Raw genomic sequence first — 21,534 nt, 5'->3', positions numbered from 1 at the left:
TATTCTAATCTTAAATATTGTGTATTTATTAGCAGAAAGCATCAATCTATGAGGAGTTAACTGTCATAATGTGTTTCGCTTTGTAAATTTTATTACTTAAACTGAACTTTTCAATGTCATTGTATGTTATTTAATATGACTGTACAGATATATAACTCCATTCAGTGACACACCACACAGTAATATTAACATTACTGCCTGAATCACACCTCACATTAAGCAAAAGCACTGTCTTATGATCTAATGACGTGATTATGCTTCTCTCACATCGGCATGCCAGAAGCTTGAAACAGAAAGCAAAACTGTCAACCTGACCTTCATTCTGAACAAGGCTAATAATTTTGTGACCACTTGGGCCACCATTAAGAGGTTTCTTCAGAGGAGAAACTCTCAGGAGAACCTTTATCAGGTTCTTCCACGGATCCAGAATCCTCAGAAGAGACCGAGATCGCTGGAGAAACCGTCCTGGAGGATTTGGACAATCCGGATATTAAAATCATGCAGGACGGTAAGAAGAAAAAATCTAAGATTTCATTTTGGAAAAAAGTACGAAAGACTCTGCGATGGAAGAAGCCAAAAAAGAAATGAGTGAAGACAATCAAGAACATGTCTAATGGTCTTGATTTTGATATTTAGAGAAGGAGAAAGACGAGCAAGAGAGGAAAAGAGGAATCAAACGCTTGGAGGTTGTAGCCTCTGTGTACGGGGCGCCAGGCCACGCTCCGTCAAATTTAAAATTTTAAATGTTAAAGTTTTATCCCCCATTGACAAACTAGATAATAGATCCCTTCCCAACCCAATTGGAAAAAACATGGGCAGCACGGTGGTGCAGCGGTTAGCGCTGCGTCTTCACAGAGACCATCTGTGTGGAGTTTGCATGTTCTCCCCGTGTTTGTGTGGGTTTTCTCCGGGTGCTCCGGTTCCCCCCACATCTAAAACATGTAGGCCAGGTCAGTTGGTCACTGCAAATTGCCCCCAAAGATTTGAAGAAACCCCAAACACATGTGCAGCTTTATTGTTAAACTTGTAAAATTAATTGAATTAGCCGTACGTTAGCCCTTTTCCCTTCGCTGTTTTAGCGCCGCAGCAACACTGGGCTCAATTTTTATAGCAACGTATTAATTTAAGAATTAAATTTTCTTCTTTTAATAGTAATGATTTCTGTTTGTTTTCACTGTACTTGTGCTTTTATGGTTTGTCCTTTAGTTTACCGTTTCTACTCACTTTTTATATTGAATTGCACTGATTTGTAGCTTTTAAACTGTTTAAATCTGTATTTTAAAGAAGACTAGCAAAAGGATCATGCAGTGGCTGTTTTAGGGCGACTGTGGCTCGGTGGGTAGAGTGGTCGTCTTGTGACCAGAAGGTTGTAAGTTCGATTCCAGCTTCCTCAGCCACATGTTGAGCTGCCCTGGGGCGGGGCACTTAGCTGCAAGTTGCCCTCCCACCTGCATGTTGGTGTAAATGTGTGTGTGTGAATGTGACTGTAGTGTGAAGCGCTTTGAGTGGTCAACATGACTAACAAGGCATGACACAAGTTCAGTCCATTCACCTGTTTTTCTTTGATAAATCCTGTTTTTCTTTTTATACCAAACATAAAAAAGCTGATTTAACAGGTTTGGACTTCTTCAGGTTCCAGGATGTTAAATTAAGATTAGAATTAAATCTGTACATAATATTAGATGATAATTGTAATCATAATTTAATACTCCGGACCATAAAGAAACCCAAACTTGTTTTATCTGGTTTGTTATAAGGAAAAACAGGTTTTATCAAAAATAAAAGTTACTGTGTGATCTTTCTGTTAGTCTTTATTTAGAAATACAGATTCAAGGTAGTTTAACAAACTTAACAAAAAAGTGCAATTTAACATGAAAACCGTGTAGAAAAGGGAAAAAAGAACAATCCATGAAAGCATAAAAACAGAAAACTTAATCAGAAATCATTTCCATTACAGGAAGAAATCAATTCTTAGATCAATACTTTGTAATAAGTATGAAGCTTTTGTGTTGTTGAGCTTATGTGTTGTCTGCTTGTATAAAAGAGAAGGAAAAGGGGCTAAGAAATGCCTAATTCAGTTATTTTTTAACCAGTTTATAGTAAAACTGCAATAAATAAAATAAAATAATTAATAATAATAATAAGATAATAAATAAAAATTGCCCATAGCAATGCATGGAGGCACCTATTGTTCTACACCCAATAGAATGTCTCTTTAATATTCTTTATTTTTCTTCCGTGATCGTTAATGCGGCTCGTACCGCTGCGTGCCCAGCCACAAATGAAGTATCAAAACGTGTGGAAAATTCACGACATTGAAGCTTTTACTTGTGGTGGGATTCGGGGTTACCATGGCGACATAATTTGCAAAAAACCCCATGATAAGTCAATGGAGCGAGGAAAGAAAAATCCTAAAAATACCCTATTTTTGAGGATTTTCTGTGTCATCATGAATTCACGTAGAAATGCCATTCAAATTTCATTTTGTAGATACGGCCGTGATCTCTTCTAAAGTGAAGACAGCTCGTCCATACCAATTACGGTTTGTCCACAATTTCTGTCTAAGCGACCCAAAGTTTTTGATTTTTCAAAAAATTAGAGTGTAACTGACACCAACTGCCGCTCCGCTAGAGTGAGAAATGGAGTGTCATTTTGACCCCAAATCATTTTTTAACTCGCCCTCACGCCCACAAATATCGCACGATTGGTATCAAACTCGGTCATGACATTGATAAGCATGCCTGCTCCGGTAAAATGTTTTCGAAATTTATCTAGATCTTACGGTTTTCTGTCACCGTGCTTCAGAGCAAAGTCATGCGACAGGATTTGCTGACGCTCACTCAGGTGCTCACCCATGTATTTCCATATATTTCGCAAAAATTTCAGATCTCAGCACACAATTTCTTTCTCTCATTGCTGTTAATACTGTGAGTGAGGTAGAGATATGAATCAGCGGGACTATCGGAGACGACAAAGAGCCCTCTCATACGCTTCAAACGGTTTTCAAATATGTATTACGGTTCCCGAACGGGAAGGAGTTGTTCCGAATGCTTTTTTTGTGTCAAACTGGCTGGCGCAAACAGAGAATTGTCTCCCCCTGCATGTCTCACTCACAGCTGACAGTTGGCAGAGAGAATTATTTACCATAGCAACAGAACTCAGGAGGCTATTGGCTGCTGCTTAGGACTACAAATACGGATCACTGTAGTTCTATCTATGGTGGAAGACTCAGTTGAAACAGGAGGACTGAACTGGCCTTTAGAACTACTTGCTGCTATGGGCTGTATATAACTGATTTAACTCCGTCACTGTAACACATGGGATTAGTTTGGAACTTTAAAATGAAGCATACTGAAAATTTCAAAATAAAAGCCTTGAATATTTTTACATCATGTAATTGCTCTTTTTGGCTTTATGTGACTTTTTTTATCCAAAGCACTGATACACATGGGATTAGTTTGGCCCTTTGAAATGAAGCTTAACAAAAATTTCAAAATAAAAGCCTTGACAATTTTTACATGAGATTATTGCTCTATTGAGCATTGTATAACTTATTTAACCCAATGGCTATTATACATGGGATTAGTTTGGCCCTTTGAAATGAAGCTTAACAAAAATTTCAAAATAAAAGCCTTGACAAATTTTACATCATGGAATTGCTCTTTTTGACTTTATGTGACTGGTTTATCCAAAGCACTGTTACACATTGGAAGAGTGTGGGCATTTAATATGAAGCTTACTGCAAATTTCAAAATAAAAGCCTTAATATGCCCCTCAAGTTAGTGCACCGCCACAGGCTGTGCAATAAGATTATTCTGCATTATCTTTTTCTCTCAGGTTAGGGAACTGCCTTGTGCATCAAGGCAGTTTATTAGCATTAGCCTTTTAGCTTAAATAAGCTATTACCTATTTTTCTTACTTATTAGCCATGTTTAATATACTGAGTGGAGTAAGTTAATTACAGACAACATTCTAATGATACCCCACATGCTACAGAAAGTATTTAGGCTTACATTAGCATTTTGGCTAATTTCAGCTTATGCATTCATTTTAATATACTGAATGGTGCAAGTCTATGTTAGGCAAGATGCTTGTGACTTTCCACACGCTAATGACTACTATTTAGCTAAGCTTAGCATTGATGCTAATGTTTAGCATTAGAACGCTGGGTCCAAACCGACGGGCACACTTTGGCAGGCCCCTGTTAAATTTCTTCAGGAATTTTCTAGTTGTTTTGTATTGTTATTAACATTAGTAAATTACATCTCACGCTATGCGAATGCACTGTCTGGTAATCTGATCATGGTTCTCTCACATCGACATGCCAGAAGCTTGAAACAGGAAGCAAGCCTGTCTGACCACATAGGCTTCACTCACGGTCCATTGACATGTAGCTTCCAGATGGTTAGTTGATCCCTAAATTTGGATGGTGATATTACTGTCATGATGCCACTTAAATATTATGAATTCCACACCCTTAGTCTCAGTACACTATTCAACCTGGAAGCTCATCAGAAGCAACACATACTTAAAAGTCAACACAGAACTTGATGTTCCACTGATTCTGCCTCATTTCCTCAAGTCTAAGCCAAACCTGACCACCTACGTCAACATGGTGGGGATTGGCCTATGTTTCCAGCATGCATGTGTAACCCACATAAAATGGGGATGCCTCTTTAAGAAACGGAGGTTAGGGAAGCTAGGTGGTCTACCTAGCCAATAGGAAGTTTAGTTTCCAGTGAGTTTAAACCAATCAGAATTCGGACTGCCGCTGCAGGACCCGCCCTTCCGCAGCATTGAGTGTGTAAGCGAGAGAGATCCGGAAACGATTAAGCTGGGCAGCGTGAGAGTCTCTGTTTTAAAACAGTTATACAACTCTAAACAAACGCTTTCCCAGATCATCCGACTTCTAAGCTGGACGCGTGAAGTGAAAAAAAAAGAAAAGGAAAGACAAGTTCACTTTTTCTGCTGAACACCGTTAGAGCTGACTCGTTAGCTCTAACGGCCAACGGCTACTGGTTTAGCTCTAACGGCTACTAGGCTAACGTTTTAAGTTCATCTTGTTCTCCGTTCAGCTGAAGGTAAAACCTAATTTACGTTATATTCTTACTTTGTTCACAATGATAGCTCATATTATCAAGGCTAAAGCATGGAAAATATGCCTTATTACACTATCTAGTGCCTCACGGGTCCGGACTGAGAGCCACCATATTGTTGTCCCTAACGTGTCGCATTGAGATCGGTGAGCATATTCTGTGCCTTTCATTTGGGTTTTTGTTCTGTTTATCACATTTTTGTTGAATAATATTGTTTATCTGAACTATTTGATTATTAAAATGTAAACTTTTACTGATTTTGGATAAAATGTAATGTTTAATATTGTTTGAAGAAATGCTTTTGTAATTTACAGTAATTGATGTCAAATATACAGAAACATGATTTAAGGATTAAAGCTAGAACAGCTTAATAAAATCCTATGATTCTGCTGGTCCTGTCTGTTGACAGGTCAGGTTTTTTTGTTTATGCTGGATTGTTCCTGAGGTGGATTCCTCCTGTGACTTTGATGGCGAGCCTTCCCACCTGGACTTAGAAAGAACTGGATTCCTGGATTCCTTCTTTTCCGTTTGGAGTCCTGCTGCACCCCGCGGTGTGGTAGGCTGGTACCACTCACATCTTCACACACAGTTGGTTATGAATGAGACCCCTGACTGACATTTTTCTTTTTATTGTTTAATCCTGGAATTTCTGATCTCACCTTTTGGACTGGTTTTTATTTGGTACTTCGTAACAAACTGCTGTGTAGGAAATTCTCCTCATGTGAATGGTGTTGAGCTGAACCTAATTGGAACTGGAATTGATTGATCTGTTGCCTATTACGATTTAGAATTCAGATTACCAGGGTGCACCCAAAAGATTCAAAACTGAGAACTAGCACTTGGCCAAGTATTTGTATTATTTTTTTGTATTTTATTGTGTGTAATTTTATTTTCATAATTGTGTGTCTTGTATAACTGTTTGTTAATTTCATGGTTTATGTCACTAAAGCCAGTTGTTTTTTTTTAAATTCATTTAACTGCCTTTGTGTGTCATTTAAACACCCCACTATGCTCCGATAGTCGAACCTATTGGCCCATTCATCTAATATATAAAATACCCTTCTCATCTGTGTTACAGAGGAAGCTTTGGCGAGCCAGCCAGGAGCTAGAGTGTGTGTTTAAGTGTCAGACATCTTATCCCTGTTGTTTGAACGTCCCAAGTACTTTTTCTGAAAAGAAAAATGGATGTGGTACTCCGGGAGTCCGTACAAATTTCCCATTCTGTGGTTGTTAGTGGTTTAACAGGGTCAGAGACAGATGAGGAAGTGTCCACCTTTCTCCAGAAGTATGGGTCCATTAATCGTTACATTCGCTTAGATGATCCTAAGTCAGATTTCCATAAAAACATGATTATTGAGTTTTCACATGAGACTGCCATGCAGACATTAGAGCCATTGTTGCCTCTTCAGCTTCCAAGCACGACTCAAGCAGGCATTGTGTATGAGTTAAAGGCTTTAGGAAGTGTCTACACATTAGACGCCAGAAGCAAAGCTACTAAGATGTACATGGAACAGCTCTCTGAAATTGCCAGGCTGAGTGGAAAGTCATTAGGGGAAATGTTGAAGGAGGAACTTAAAAATCTGGTTTCATCTGCAGAAAGTATTTTTGCCCAATCACCTGAGACTGATCCAGAATCCTCAGCTTCACAGAGTCCAACCCCACGAAAAGACTCAACTAGCCAAAGAGATGTTTCATCTTCTGAAAACCCTCAACCAGTGACGCCTACCAAATCCACGATTTTGACACCGGCAAGTGATCCAAGTGAGCCTCATACCCCTTCCATTTCCAGTAAAAACCTGATTGATCTCAACCCCCCACAGACTTTTTCTGTTTCATCTGCATCCACTGCTATGCCCCTAATCGATGTTAACCCACCTGCAGTTCAGCGAGTGGTGGTTGAGCATGTGGTGCGCAGCAATGATAACTCACCCCAGTTTGCTTCACCCAGTAGACTCAGAGCTTTTTCAGGCAAGAGTCCACGTCCAAGCCATGAAGCAGATTATGATACGTGGCGTGCAAGTGTTGAAATTCTTGTCAGAGACCCATCTGTGTCAGACTTGCATTGCACACATCGTATATTAGACAGTCTTCTTCCTCCTGCTTCTGAAATGATCAAACATTTGAGCCCACAGTCTAGTCCCTCAACTTATCTCAAGTTGCTTGACTCCGCTTACGGTACAGTTGAAGATGGTGACGAGCTTTATGCTAGGTTCATGAGCACATTCCAGAATGATGGAGAGCTACCTTCTGTTTTCCTGCAGAGACTGCACACTGCTCTAAGCAAAACAATGAGACGTGGTGGTGTGTCCGCTCATGAGTTTGACCAACAGCTTTTAAAGCAGTTCTGTAGAGGTTGTTGGGAAAACGCTTTAATAGTCGATCTTCAGTTGGAACAAAAGAAAGAAAAACCACCTACCTTTGCAGAACTGTTGCTCCTTCTTAGGACAGAAGAAGATAAACAGGCTGCAAAAATGACTCGCATGCGACAGCATTTTGGCCATGCTAAGTCTGGCCATAACCCCAGCAGGCAGCGTGCCATGTCACAAGTACATATTGCACATGACACAGTTGATTTGATAAATAAAACCGATTTTGAGATGCTCAAGCAACAAATTGCTGACCTCAGCGTTCAGGTGAAGAGCATGGTGTCCGCAGGCCAAAAGCCAAAACAACCTAAGGAACAAAAAGCAAAGTCTGTTCCTCTAAGTGTCACACATGAAGCCCATGTGGTGAAACCAAAAACAGCCCATCAGCATCCCTCCACATTTAAAGCAAATGGCAGACCACGTCCCTGGTACTGTTTCCAATGTGGAGAGGATGGCCATGTTGTTTCAGTTTGTGATAAAGCACCAAATCCTTCCCTAGTAGCAGCTAAGAAAAAACAGCTAAAAGAAAAGCAGGCTGCTTGGGAAGCCTCTAATGCTTCTCAAAGTGAGACACATTTAAACTAGTGTCGGCTCCCATAGAGGGACGTATGGGAGCAAAGTTACAAAACTCCAGTCCCAAAACCATGAAATCTGTTGTCAAGAGTGTTGAGGTAGAAGGGTCAAAATTACCACATGGCCTTGTGGGAACTAAAACCACAGCTCAAGTATACATTGTAGGGAAAGACACAAACTGTCTCCTGGACACAGGTTCACAAGTCACAACTGTGCCCCTGTCCTTTTATGAAGAACACCTTTCTGATCTGACCATTCATTCTTTAAATGATTTGCTTGAAGTGGAGAGTGCTAATGGCCAGTTTGTTCCCTATTTAGGATATGTTGAGCTTACCATCACCTTTCCAAAAGAGTTTGTTGGCTCTGATATTAAAATTAACACTTTGGCCTTGGTTATTCCTCACCTCCGCTCTGCAGCCCATGAACAGGTGCTTATAGGCACAAACACACTTGACGTTCTTTATGCTGATTACCAGAAACGTTCATCTTTTCAGCCTTTGATGAATGGATATCAGGCTGTTCTCAAAATACTTGAGATACGACAAAGGGAGCTTAACTACAGCAGCTTTGGTTGTGCAAAACTAACGGGCAAGTTGCCTAGAGTTGTCCCTGCAAGGCAGACCGCTGTTGTTGAAGCTTTTGTTCATGTTGATCATTTGAACATTCAAAGAGATGTCATTCTTGAGCAACCATCAGCTTCTTCTCTACCGAATGGCTTACTCGTTTCAGCGATTGCAGTAACTTTACCAAGCAAACGCTCATGTCATATTCCTGTCGTACTAAGAAATGACACCAATCATGACATAGTCATTCCCCCCAAAACTATTGTGGCAGATGTTAATGCTATAGTACAGGTGTTACACAAAGAACACACTGTCAATGAACCAGACTGTTCTCAATTTCAAGCGGAGTCTTCCCCAGAACTGAGCTTTGATTTTGGAGATTCACCTTTATCCACTGAATGGAAAGGGCGAATAACAAAAATGTTAAACACCATGCCAAACGTTTTCTCTCAGAATGACCTGGATTTTGGCCATACTGATAAGGTGAAACACAGAATAAAGCTCAGTGATGAGACGCCTTTTAAGCAAAGAGCACGTCCGATACACCCCAACGATGTGGATGCTGTGAGACAACATCTACAGGAACTCCTTGATTCTGGAGTCATACGGGAATCTGAATCCCCATTCGCTTCCCCAATCGTTGTGGTTCGCAAAAAGAATGGTTCTGTTCGTCTGTGTGTGGATTACAGAAAGCTGAATATGCAGACCATTAAAGACGCCTACGCTCTTCCAAAACTGGAAGATGCTTTCACTGCACTTGCTGGTTCTAAGTGGTTCTCCGTTTTAGACCTCAAGTCAGGCTACTATCAGGTCGAAATGGAAGAAGCAGACAAGCATAAGACTGCATTTGTGTGTCCAGTTGGATTCTGGGAATTTAACAGGATGCCCCAAGGAATAACAAATGCGCCTTCAACCTTCCAAAGACTGATGGAAAAGTGTGTTGGCGATATGAACCTAAAAGAAGTTTTAGTGTTCATTGACGACCTGATTATTTTCTCATCGTCCCTGGAAGAACATGAACAGCGCTTGCAGCGTGTTCTTGGACGATTGATGACATATGGTTTGAAACTGGCACCAGAGAAGTGCAAATTCTTTCAAACATCAGTGAAATACCTTGGTCACATTGTTTCTGAGAGAGGTGTTGAAACCGACCCAGAGAAAGTTCAGGCCTTAAAGACCTGGCCAATCCCCACAAATCTTAAAGAGCTTCAATCCTTTTTAGGATTTGCTGGATACTACCGACGGTTCATTCAGGGGTACTCTACTATTAATCAAATAGTTCAGATAAACAATATTATTCAACAAAAATGTGATAAACAGAACAAAAACCCAAATGAAAGGCACAGAATATGCTCACCGATCTCAATGCGACACGTTAGGGACAACAATATGGTGGCTCTCAGTCCGGACCCGTGAGGCACTAGATAGTGTAATAAGGCATATTTTCCATGCTTTAGCCTTGATAATATGAGCTATCATTGTGAACAAAGTAAGAATATAACGTAAATTAGGTTTTACCTTCAGCTGAACGGAGAACAAGATGAACTTAAAACGTTAGCCTAGTAGCCGTTAGAGCTAAACCAGTAGCCGTTGGCCGTTAGAGCTAACGAGTCAGCTCTAACGGTGTTCAGCAGAAAAAGTGAACTTGTCTTTCCTTTTCTTTTTTTTTCACTTCACGCGTCCAGCTTAGAAGTCGGATGATCTGGGAAAGCGTTTGTTTAGAGTTGTATAACTGTTTTAAAACAGAGACTCTCACGCTGCCCAGCTTAATCGTTTCCGGATCTCTCTCGCTTACACACTCAATGCTGCGGAAGGGCGGGTCCTGCAGCGGCAGTCCGAATTCTGATTGGTTTAAACTCACTGGAAACTAAACTTCCTATTGGCTAGGTAGACCACCTAGCTTCCCTAACCTCCGTTTCTTAAAGAGGCATCCCCATTTTATGTGGGTTACACCCTCCCCTCTGAAGGGTATGCCCGTCCCTGGGCATCTGCAATGTGACACTGTGTCACACGGCTTGCACATGCCTGACGGAATTATGGGGTACATTCTCAAAACCATTCAGGGAGCTAGTCAATGCCTCACTAAGACCCTGGAAAAGAGAATTCACCACCATTATCAGCGGATTTCCAAGTTTTACATATTCTAATCTATTAGGCTTTGTGTGCACTCTTTGAGAGCGACGGAGGGATGTTTCACCATCTTGAAGTCCATCAGTCTGAAACTTTAAGGGTTCAGGCTGGGCAGTTGCATCACAACACCCATCATCACATGCTGCATCTGAGCTTATTTCATTATCTGGAGGAGTTTCCTCAGACTGCTGTAAATCCAAACACTGGGGGGATCTGTTAACTGAGTTCAGTTCAGGTGAAACTTCTGTTTGTTCAGGTGAGTTGTCATGTTCGGGTGAGTTGACACTTGATGCACCGTGAATATCTCCAGTACTTCCATCTCCTACAAGGGACTGAGTTGCTGGAGCATCAGGTGAGAGGGGAACTACAGACTCCTCTGTTTCTGCTGCTTTCTGGGCTGCACAAGGAGGCTCACTCGACTTGTGAGTTTCAGGCACTACAACATTTGTATCAGGTTTTGATATAATACGAGGGAAGAATGTCCAATCAGGTACATCATCCAAATCTGAGATGATCTCCTCTTCACTCTCGACTACTGGACATTGTCTTGTTCTTGGTCCCTTGTTTGGACGAGGTTTGACTGTTTCAGGTTCTGCAGCTGCTGACAGGAATCCACATGGCAGAAGCAAGTCTCTGTGCAGAGTCCGCACTGGTCCATCTTTACTTTCAGGTTTGACAGTATAAACTGGCATTTCTCCAGCTCGCTTGAGGACAATATAAACATCCTCCTCCCACTTGTCTGCCAACTTATGTTTTCCACGCAGCTTCACATTTCGTACAAGAACTCTGTCTCCTGTCTGCAAGGTTGATTCAATCACTCGCCGGTCAAATCTGGCTTTATTGCGACTTGCATTCTTTGCTGCATTATTAGTAGCAATACGGTAACTTTCTTCCAACCGAGATTTTAGATTGCCAACATACTGGGAATGAGTCTGCTTACTAGCACTGGTGGGCAATCTGAAGATCAAGTCAATGGGCAGTCTGGGTTGTCTCCCGAACATTAATTCGTACGGGGAGAATCCAGTCACGTCACTCTTTGTACAATTATAAGCATGTACCAGAGGTTTGACAAAGTCTTTCCACCGGAGTTTATCTGACTTATCAAGTGTTCCAAGCATCTGAAGAAGAGTGCGATTGAATCTTTCAACCGGATTCCCCCTGGGATGGTAAGGGGTTGTGCGCACTTTCCTCATGCCAATAAGTTCACAGAGTTCTTTAATGGTTTTTGATTCGAAATCAGCACCCTGATCACTAAGGAGCTTTTCAGGAAAACCATAGTGAACAATGAAGTTTTCCCAGAGGCACTTTGCTACGGTCTGTGCTCGCTGGTTTGGAGTTGGCATAGCCACTGCATATTTTGTAAAATGATCAGTTATTACAAGAACATCTTTTGTGTTTGAGCAGTCTGGCTCTATTGACAAAAAGTCAATGCACACCAGTTCAAGGGGTCGGCAGGTCTTAATGTTCATTAGTGGAGCGGCTTTCTCTGGATGTGTTTTTCGGCGAATACATCGCTCGCAGGCTTTAACCGTTTTCTCTATGGTCATGTACATTTTTGGCCAATAAAATCTGGTTCTTGCCAAATCTACTGTTCGTTCGACTCCAAGATGGCCCATATCATGATGAAGACTCCTGAGTGCTGTAGCTCTTAGCTCCTCAGGAAGCACAAGCTGATATGAAATGTTTGGACCATCCTGTCGCTTACGATAGAGCACTCCATTCTGCATCTCCAACCGAGACAACTCTCTGAGTAACAAGGGTAGTTCTGGTAACTCCAGCTTAAGGCTGGGACATGGAGTTTCACCAGTCTCCAAAAGTACAATGACTGCATTGATAGCAGGATCTAAGGTTTGTTTTTGCCTCAACTCTTCTTCTGAAAATGAATGGACAAGAGGGGACCCATCTACTTGCTCCTGCAGGAAGCAGTCGGGAATTGCTGAGGACTGGTGAGTAAGGGATTCAACCAAAGTCAATCCAGGAGTGGTAGCTTGAACATCAGGTACTGATGAAGTGACCAGATGACGTTCACAAATAGCCTTGATCACCTCCTGGGAAACAGTTTCTGGATTTTGAAGGTTACTCAGATGGTACAGTGTGAACTGCCGGATTCTCTCGCTTTCCTTCTTGGATGCATAATCATCCTTTGGTGGATCGTGAGGTCGGCGAGAGAGTGCGTCGGCATCTAGATTTTGCTTACCCGATCTGTACTGAAGACTGAATGAGTAAGTAGAAAGACTGGACAACCACCTGTACCCCGTCGCATCAAGCTTTGCGGATGTTAAAATATATGTAAGTGGGTTGCTGTCAGTCACTACTGTGAAATCTGTACCATAAAGGTAATCAGAAAATTTTTCTGTGACTGCCCACTTAAGGGCCAAGAACTCAAGCTTATGAGCTGGGTACTTTCTCTCACTCTTGGAAAGTCCTCGACTTGCAAAAGCTATGACTCGAGATTGACCATCTTGAACCTGATATAATGCAGCCCCAAGGCCAACAGTGCTGGCATCTGTATGTAGGACATACGGAAGTTGGGGGTCTGCAAATCCCAAGAAACCCAAAAAAAATCCCAAAAAAACCTGACCTGTCAAATATACAGAAACATGATTTAAGGATTAAAGCTAGAACAGCTTAATAAAATCCTATGATTCTGCTGGTCCTGTCTGTTGACAGGTCAGGTTTTTTTGTTTATGCTGGATTGTTCCTGAGGTGGATTCCTCCTGTGACTTTGATGGCGAGCCTTCCCACCTGGACTTAGAAAGAACTGGATTCCTGGATTCCTTCTTTTCCGTTTGGAGTCCTGCTGCACCCCGCGGTGTGGTAGGCTGGTACCACTCACATCTTCACACACAGTTGGTTATGAATGAGACCCCTGACTGACATTTTTCTTTTTATTGTTTAATCCTGGAATTTCTGATCTCACCTTTTGGACTGGTTTTTATTTGGTACTTCGTAACAAACTGCTGTGTAGGAAATTCTCCTCATGTGAATGGTGTTGAGCTGAACCTAATTGGAACTGGAATTGATTGATCTGTTGCCTATTACGATTTAGAATTCAGATTACCAGGGTGCACCCAAAAGATTCAAAACTGAGAACTAGCACTTGGCCAAGTATTTGTATTATTTTTTTGTATTTTATTGTGTGTAATTTTATTTTCATAATTGTGTGTCTTGTATAACTGTTTGTTAATTTCATGGTTTATGTCACTAAAGCCAGTTGTTTTTTTTTAAATTCATTTAACTGCCTTTGTGTGTCATTTAAACACCCCACTATGCTCCGATAGTCGAACCTATTGGCCCATTCATCTAATATATAAAATACCCTTCTCATCTGTGTTACACATGGTTTTTTTTGTATGCATATTCATCTCATCTAGATTAAACAAAACAATTTTTGCACCACTTCTCTTAAAAAGGAAACACATATTCCAGAAAGCATAGGTTGGATTTGACTGTGTACAATGAATCGGCATGGAATATTATTGTACCTTTGCTACAACAGCAGTGTGCAACAAACACTGAGCATTAATAAGACGTAGCATTCAATGGAGAAATGTCAGCAAACAATCTGCTGTAGCGCATGCAGCACTATACAGTACTTTTAGACCTGCTTCACATTGACGACTCCCAGTGACCTTCTGTTTTCAGCCAGAAAAAAAAAAAAAAAGAACCCCAAGCTGAACCTACATTGTGCTGCCTGACCAGAAGCAAATGTCACATTGACAAAGTTAGCTACTTTTAGCGGCGGAGCAGCATTTATCTTCTTAAGAGCCTGACATTTCCCCCAGGAATCAATGGAAACTATAAAAAGAAGTTCAAGAGAGTGAAGAATGGACTTAAAATACTTTTGCGGCCAATGACACAACTCCAAGTGTAGCTTTATGGTGTGTCTTTAGAGGATTTGTGCGCTTTAAACAGGCTTTAACAGGCGCTTTAACGCTAATGCACTGTTAGCAAAGCTTAAAGTAATCAAAAATTGTGGGAAGCCGTTTGCGATTTTGTTCGTTTGTGCTCGAATATTTACACAAACAGTTACAGCAACTTTAATTTGGAAAGTAAATAGAAGCCTTACCAACTTACTAAGTTAGGGCAGTTTAATATAACAATAATGCTATGGTACATGTGTCATAGCATTATTTATATGCCTTTTGTTGGACAAGTAATGGAAGAAATAAACTACAAAAGTATTCCTATGCAGTCTTGAGGAATATGGAAAAGTACACAATTTGATTTAAGTATCTTCCCAGGACCAGATAACATATATATATACATATATCCAAAAGTTTGGACACACCTTTTAATTCAATGAGTTTCCTTTATTTTCATGACTATTCACATTGTAGATTCACACTGAAGGCATCAAAACTATGAATAACACATGTGGAAATATGCACTAAACAAAAAAGTGTAAAACAACTGAAAATAGCCCTTATATTCTAGTTTCTTCAAAGTAGCAACCTTTTGCTGTGATTACTGCTTTGCACACACTCTGCATTTTCTTGATGAGCTTCAAGAGGTAGTCACCTGAAATGGTTTTCACTTCATAGCTGAGCCCTGTCAGGTTAATAAGTGGGATTTCTTGCCTTATAAATAGTCATGAAAATTAAGAAAACCCATTGAATTAGAAAGGTGTGTCCAAACTTTTGGTCTGTACTGTATATATATAAATGGTTTGGAAAAATATTTGTATCTACTGACTTTATTAAGTTTTGTTTCATACATACCCATCCATATTCCACCCAGAACTGGGTTGAGACTGGAAACCTGTATAATGTTGTCTTAACTGTACAATTATAATTTTGTTTTCATTATTTATCCTCAAAGAATAAACATAAAACTTTGCGTCACCTGCTGTAGATGCAGGTTTTTTTTCCATGTGTAATTTGCAGCCTTTTGTTGGCATAATTCTCAGTGTGCTGCTGCCTCCGCCTTAAACAAGCATCCCGTGGGGACACAAGAAAAGCTAGAAAAGGAGAAAAAAACAAAACAAGGGGGAAAAAACACGAACAAAGGGACACATATACAGAGCACCTACGGAAGCCCGCAGCGCCAAAAGAAAGAGCAATCAGGGGGTGATACATTGGCAAATGTCAAACAAGGATTAATGGATTAATAACATTGTTAAGTATCCTCAGAGTATTGTCTCTGCTGAAGTTTCCTATTTTTACCAGGCCTGCCTCTGTCCTCTCGCTTCTTCACTGCACTAATAGGGAGTGTGAAGGGTGCTGAGGACGTTAAGAACCAATCTCACAGACAAAAAACTCCTGGCAGAATTTAATCTCTCCGTCCTCTTTCTGTCTCTCTCTGACAGCAGTGCTCCCGAGCTTCTCACTGTGTGTGTGCGAGATGGGGTGTGTGTGTGTGCGCACAAGCGCGAGATGGTGGGGTGTTCTGCAGTCTGGGTTATTGGGGCTTCCATTAAACCACAGTCAGCGTAATCAGCAGAGAATTATGTGTGCTTGGGGCAAGAATTCTCCGTAAGCCTTTTCTAGGTTTGTGTAAGTATATAAATGTGGGTGTGTGTGGGTTCGTGTGGACTTGTGTGTCGGTTTGTTGCATTTAAATGTGTGCAGTATCTCTCTGCACACATAAGCAATGTGTGTGCATTGCTTGGGAAAAAAGGAGCACTTTTTCCAAATTAGGATTTCATTTTTCCACAGAGTGGACTTGAGCTGAGTCCTCTTAAAATAGCACTTTGCTTAGGCCAATTAAAATATTCCAGGACTAATGGGCTCCAGCTTTTCAAGCCATTATCTGAAAAACACCTCACCCAGACACCACAGACAAAGTGCATGGGCGGCTAGTGCTAAAGTGGCAATCGTTTATATTAAAGTGTCTCTCCAGCCAAGATTGGTAATTTTTTTATTATTTTTTTTATGTGCAGTTTATCAGATTTACTTTTATAGACACTTCTCACACCTCTTGATGTCGTTTTTCTCACTTACAGCTGAGAAATGCTAGTCTCTGAAGAGAATCTCTTATACCCTCTTATGTCCTGTATTTTCCTAAAATAAGACGTAGTACTGCTTGTAAAACAGATTCGGTAAATATGCGAGTGGCTTGTTCTGCCCCTCCTGATTGTTTTTGGGTTTTAACTGACAGGTCTGACGTAACGGGGAGAAGTTATTACGATTTATTCCATCTTTTTCTAATGACCATTTGAACTTTGTATTGCTGTGGAAACTTTGGAAAACCCAAACTGTAGGTTTCTGCACCTCAACCACCAGTTTCAGCCTTACTGTGGAGAAGGAAGCACTGTGAATATTTTTTATCAGCTGACCAGCTTCATAAGAGAAAGAAAATGGATGGTGCATGGATAAACTAACATTGTGTATATCGCTAATCAGTCTGGCAGGTCACAGAGAGGTTCTTTTCATCGTCTTCATGATTTCTAGGGCTTCTCTTCAACTAGCTAAAACGCTAGTTTTTAAACTGCCAGTTGAACTGCAGTCTAACAAAAGATCAAACCGTCCTTTGTTGTCCTAGAAACATTCCCATCTGTGGAGTTTCAAGGTGTATATGTGTAATCAATCTGGTGTGTGTGTTATGCAACCGAGGACTTTTTGAACAGTGAGGAGCAACGCAGTTAGAAGACCAGAGACACGATTAGCTTTTAATGAAATTGATTTCTGGCACTCTGCAAAACCACAAAATCTTACCAAATTTTTCTGGTTTAGTTTCTTAGTTGAAATAAGACAAAACTAACTTACAAGTAACTTTTCAGCAAGTTATAGGACCTATAACAAGATGTTTTTCCCATGGTATAAGTGACATAACCTGTTGGTGTAACATGTATTTTCATCAATATTAAGGAATTATTGACTCTAAGCAAGCTCTCATCTTGTGGTCAAGAAATTGTAAGTTAGTTTTGTCTTATTTTTGCAATAAAACAGAAAGAAAACGTGTAAGCAAGTTGAGAAAATCAAATTCCTACTAAGAATAGCTCCTTTAAAGTTCCTTGTTCTTAAGACTGAACCAGAATTTCAAAAAAGCCCTCAATTAAAAAAAAACCCAAAACATTTCTTTGTCTTAAAAAATAAGTTTTTATTTAAAAAAAATTGATATACCCATTTGATCCAGGACAAATGGGTATATGGGGGAACTTCATGTTCCAGTTCCACCCCCATCTTTCAGTGTTTTGTGTAACTATGGCGCACCAACTTCAGTTTGCGTCATCACAGATGTACCTGTCTTCACATCGGCACCCTGCGTAGATCAACTCTCGTCTTGGCGAGATCTTTTTTTTTAGCATGTCCAGTAATAAAATTAGGCAGTTTGGAGGTCGTAGCGGTGTCTTAAATTCTCCACTGACTATGTACAAGTGTGTGGTGGCAAAAAGTAATGGACAAGCTACCCTTCCTAGACTCTGTTCATGCAACACTCGGAACCCAGTAATACCAACACCAGGATGAAAGACCGACACAATCTCACCGCAGAAATGAATCCCCAAAACAGCATGGAAGTCTTCTGCTTTGTCGTGTATGTGGGCTGCACTATGCTATGCTCTTGATGTAGCCCAGAGGACCTTCCAACAACTCTGCAAAGCCCATCCATGTTCTGGTTAACTTTCATTGTCGCAGCATAGTCTTAGTTTTAAGTGAGAAGGAACAAAGTCAATTTTGGACTTTACAGAAGAAACTTAAGTTCCACTGCGACATAGAGGTGTAACTGTCTATGTCTCACCCTCAATAGCCTTTGTAATTATCTAAAGTAAACAACAATAAATCTCTGTCCATTGTCGTTTCCCTTTCTAACATCATAAGTAAGACCAGAGCTCGGTAATGATGATTGGAAGTCGGTCTGCGCGATGAATCCCAAATGATTAGATATCCTATTTGTATTCAGCAACTTGTTACTCAATGGAAATAAGAATCCACACCTCAATCACTGAAGCCGTATGCCCATAATAATTACTTTAGAAGGCCATTAAGACAAAAAAAAAAAAAAAACGGAGCCATGTCTTTTGCATACCAAATGCATTGAGGAGATGGATAACAGTGGAAGAATGATATGCTGTATTTCGGGGAGCTGGCACTGGTCTATTACTCAACTCCCTCCACTCATCCACAGGGAAATTAACTGTGTCGAAGCAGCATTACATGAATTACTAAAGTAATCCTGTACTGACACTGCCCTAATCTTCACAGGGATATACGGGATCAAATCACTGCCTGCTTATTTCACTGGATATGTAAAAAAAAAAAAAAAAATACATGCAGGTGGTTTGAGAAATTGGCAATGGAATAAAACCCAGTGACAAGGGAGGGCGAGGCATTAAGATTCTGGTGACACAAATCTAAGTTAATACAGCCTGTCTGCACCTTTGTCAGAGTATAGAGGTGCACTAAGCTGCAACCGTATCTCCACAAAATAGTCTGCGTTAAATATAAATACAACACATACAAACTATTTAAAAAAAAAAATAAAGCTGAGTCTGGGTTGCTATGACAGAGGTTGGGAAGGGACATTGGGTCAGAAATTGTTGCCCAGTTTGTTGGTTTGAAGAAGGGACAAGAAGGAACCCCATCATGCTTCAAAGGACCTCATTTTGTACTCGGCTACAACTTTACCGAACCTCTTCCACAGGATGGAATAAGCACTGACATGGTAAGTGCATAATTGCGTTATTACAGATTTTAATTCACACTAGATAATGAGTTTGCTTAATCAAGGTCAATTTTAATTGCTAAGCAGTTAGCCCGAGTTAATGCAAGCTAATTTCAACATTAGCTAGCATTAGCATTAAAATCTCAACTAGCTTTGCTCAGGTGAAATCAGGTGTGCCTCAGTTTACCTCAGAGGTTGTAAATAATAACTGTTGTGTATGTAGAAAACATTTGTACTTGTCTTTATTATGTAATTAACTAATAAAAACTATTTTCATCATTCTAAATGACCTTAAACATAAAATGTGCTGTACATAAACACTGTGATTCACCTGTACAATTTTGCTTACAAATTAAATTCTTCAGGAATTTTCCTTCAAGCTGCTGATAACAATTCATATGGGATTTCTGTCTTGATTCTTGGCTGGCACTGGAGCTGGTTTGGATCCAGGACATTTTTCTCACCACCTTACAGGGTTCTTCTTCTTTCCCCCCCTACCTATCAATAAACCCACAGTTAATCTCCCTCCAGGTACAGGCTCTGGCCAGGACATATTTCAATCTTTGCAGTTTTTCTGAAAGAATATCTAACCACTTATTCCCATCTTTCGCCTCAGGTTAAATTTTTTTTTTTAAGTTTGCCATGTCCACTTTAAAGATCGTTTTCTATACAGAGCAAACTAGCATCCTTTGAGCAGAACTCAGCAAAGTACACTCTTCCAAAAACTTGCTTTTTAGGTTCTCGCAGCTCAGACATTTCCTTCACTTGCATCTTCCAGCCGTCGGGGAATGTTCTAATCTCTTTTACTTTCAATAAGTTATGTTGAGCAGCCAAAGCCCTCTTTGGGAATATATGCAGACTTAAAGCTTTCTATTTTAGAAAATGTTTGTGATTCTGTCTTTACTTCTGGAAATTCAACATTACTAATTCTAAGTTCAGTTCATAGAGTTGAAATTGAAACAATTTGTGTTCATAATTCAGTACGTAAGCAACCTAAACTAACCTCACGTACCCAGTTTGACATGTTTCAAACTTTATAAATGAAGGTTTATATATAGTGCAGATAAGCAGATCAAGAACATGACAGTGCCTTCAAGAATCTGGAAACTGTTCCCAAAAGACAAATGTCCTTTTCCATCGTGTCAAAACAAAAAAAAGTGATGTGTTTGAAGTGTGGCCTTAAAATACATCCACAGACGTGCCTCAACTCAAACGTCTGTTAACCTATTAGAAGTTTCCAACACCATGACATCATCATCTGGACTTCACAGCATTGTTTAAAGAAATAGTAATAATTCTGTATGTAAACTTCAGATTTTGAAGACATTAATACATAAATCTCTGACATTCTTTCCAATGTGGGATTTAGTAAATAGAGATACTTGTGGTAATTCTAACTGACCTACAACAATTGATGTGTGCTCGGATTTATCTTCACATATTGAAATAGAGATGTATGGTTCTTTATTTGGTGTATGTAAACTTCTGGTTTTTACTGTATGTTACATCTTAAAGCGAAGAGGAAGATGTGGTCGTACAGTTTAAAGTGAAGGGAAAAGTCTATTATCTACAGAAACTTCCACCTGGGCAGATACGCACAATAGCTTGTTAATTGGAATAAGTGGCCCTCAGCCTGAAAGATTTTGAGAAACACTGCTTTATGGGAAAACAGCACATCTCCACAAAGCAGCAATAGTTTGTCCTGGAAATGAACCAATTTACATTTATGGTTCATTCCACAGCAGAGGTAAGGAGCTGTAATCAGTTCAAGTCTGTCATGTTAAAACAAAACTGTCAAGTTGACAGTTCTCCAAACAGTGCTTATTCAGGCATGGACTAAAGAAAGATTCATTGAGTAAAATGGGATCCTGACTAACCCTCTCTTTAGAAAGACAGCAATGTATGTTTGTATCACTGATATTGACATTGTTGTCATGCAGCGAGAGGTTCTTATCTGTATGTTGTGAAATGAAGTTTCTCAGTACAACAATATTACCATGTCTTTGTGCCTTTAGCAAAGATTGATGTGCTAACGATTGGCCAATCTCAGCCTCTTGATCAATAAAAAACTCCTGTCTCTTCTCTTAGAATGAGGCAGTCCTTGGCCCCCTGCCATCCCACTGATGGACATCAATTCTGGGCTAATACCATCAATGGCCTGAGGCAGTGGCAGCTAGCAGTGCAAGTGTCAATGGATGGAAT

The 21,534-nt window shown here is 40.2% G+C and overlaps 2 long non-coding RNA genes across 2 annotated transcripts; both read left to right on the top strand.

Moving 5' to 3' along the window:
- The first annotated feature begins 2,210 nt into the window (after positions 1 to 2,210).
- LOC116731914 (uncharacterized) lies at positions 2,211 to 21,290 on the top strand. The gene is made up of 4 exons (XR_004341663.1): positions 2,211 to 2,602; positions 15,956 to 15,958; positions 18,493 to 18,503; positions 21,279 to 21,290. It is a non-coding gene; the product is annotated as an uncharacterized LOC116731914 (long non-coding RNA).
- Positions 4,652 to 6,068, top strand: LOC116731912 (uncharacterized). The gene is made up of 3 exons (XR_004341661.1): positions 4,652 to 5,081; positions 5,180 to 5,242; positions 5,506 to 6,068. It is a non-coding gene; the product is annotated as an uncharacterized LOC116731912 (long non-coding RNA).
- Positions 21,291 to 21,534: the final 244 nt, after the last annotated feature.

This window comes from Xiphophorus hellerii, chromosome 13 (assembly GCF_003331165.1).
Source record: "Xiphophorus hellerii strain 12219 chromosome 13, Xiphophorus_hellerii-4.1, whole genome shotgun sequence".
Lineage (NCBI taxonomy): Eukaryota > Metazoa > Chordata > Actinopteri > Cyprinodontiformes > Poeciliidae > Xiphophorus > Xiphophorus hellerii.
The sequence above is the reverse complement of the archived record's forward strand: the minus strand, read 5'-3'. Positions and strand labels throughout refer to the sequence as shown.